The sequence below is a fragment of the Miscanthus floridulus genome, chromosome 6, assembly GCF_019320115.1.
Source record: "Miscanthus floridulus cultivar M001 chromosome 6, ASM1932011v1, whole genome shotgun sequence".
NCBI lineage: Eukaryota > Viridiplantae > Streptophyta > Magnoliopsida > Poales > Poaceae > Miscanthus > Miscanthus floridulus.
In genome coordinates, this window is record NC_089585.1 from 74,159,476 (window position 1) to 74,161,131 (window position 1,656).

The window sequence follows — 1,656 nt, forward strand, 5'->3', positions numbered from 1 at the left end:
GGCAAACTTATGGTCACTTTGCCGAGTGCCGTATCAGCACTCGGCAAAGCTATTGTGCTGGGAAAAACTTCCCCAGCTTTGCCGAGTGTTTGCACTCAGCAAATCTGGGTAAATTTTTTTTTAGTTTTTTTCACATTCCATCCATGCAATATCACATATATTCAACACAAATCCATACAATATCACATATATCACATATATATCACATTCCATCCATACAATTCAACACAAATCCATCCATAAATTCATCCGTAACAAATCCATCCATCCATCACAAGTACATCCATACAAATCCATCACTAGTCCAACATAAGTCTAACATAACCCTCACAGAAGCCAATCCATCACTAGTCCAACATAACCATCACAAGTCCAAAAGCAGAATGAGAGGTATCCCTTGGTTCCCATGGCCCCCAGAGTGTGAAGAGCTCCCAGATGGCCACGAAGGCCACCCTTGCTGCGGAGGGCTACCCTGGAACGTCCACCCGGGCGGCGGAAGATGTCCGCCTGTCCACCCGGAGTACCCGTGCTGTGTAGACGGAGGAACGCCACCTGGCCACGTGTACTATGGAGTCGGGCCAACCGTGCCAACCGGCCAACCGTGCTGTGGAGAAGGGCCACCTAGAGGAGTCGGGTTCGAACCCACCGACTGTGCCTGCACAAAGGAGAAGCGATCTTATTAGTACCTGCAGGATGGCCGCACAAGCTAAAGCAATAAACAACTATATATACTCACCGGAGTCCCTGTAGGACTAGGAGGAGGGGGTGGAGCGAACAGCGAGGGAGGCAACGGAGGCAGGACCAAACCCGGGATCTGAAGGCCCTGAAAGTAGGTCGCCACGTCCTACAGCTGACGCGCCGAGTGCTGCTGGACAGCCTCCAGCTGACGCGCCGACTGCTGCTGGATAGCCTCCAGCTGCTGCTGATGGGCCTCCGCCTGGGCCATCTGCTGGGCCTGCAACTCTGCCAGCTGGGCCTGCAATATTACAACCGCAAGGTTTAAACAATGCAAAGGCCAGGTACATGTGTAAAACCAGTGAACGACGAATAAAACTGTACTTACTTGAAATGCCGCCATCATCTGCGTGGAGCTCGGCTGTCGAGGTGCTATGGGGATGTTGGAGGAGCTCGTGCTGGTTTGTCGAATCTGGCTCAGTCTGGGAACAGAGGACGACTCGATTGCGCTGTTGGCCATCCAGTACCAGCCATGCTGCTTCCCTCCTCCCAACCTCATCATGAGGTCCGTATCCAGGGGCTGGGTGGTCGGATCGAAGTCCTCCCCATGGCGCGTGTGAGCCGCCGAGGTGTACTCAGCAAGCTTGGGGTAGACGCTCGCGTTGGTGTACGCGTCGGCCCCGTCCTCCGGGTTGTAGACGTTGTTTGCCGCTGTCGCTGGGCCCTTGTGAGCCAGGGCGTACCCCATGAACTCATTGATTTCCTAGCCACCATGCGACTGGAACTGCGAGGAAAACACAAAGATGATTACAAGTAATGACAATTGAGCGCTAGAATAAATAAATAAATAGATCAACAGAAGCGTACCCATCTTTCTATGTAGACTAGGAGGGGCCGGTTCCCTTGGTGGTGTGATGGCCCTTACATCTCTAGGCGACACCTCCGACGACTTCTGCGCTGAGTGTACGTGTCCTTCGAGAC

General features: G+C 53.1%; 1 pseudogene; it reads right to left on the reverse strand.

The window, feature by feature from the left end:
* Positions 1 to 679: 679 nt before the first annotated feature.
* LOC136460706 (uncharacterized) lies at positions 680 to 1,423 on the reverse strand (annotated as a pseudogene).
* Between the last annotated feature and the right edge of the window lie 233 nt (positions 1,424 to 1,656).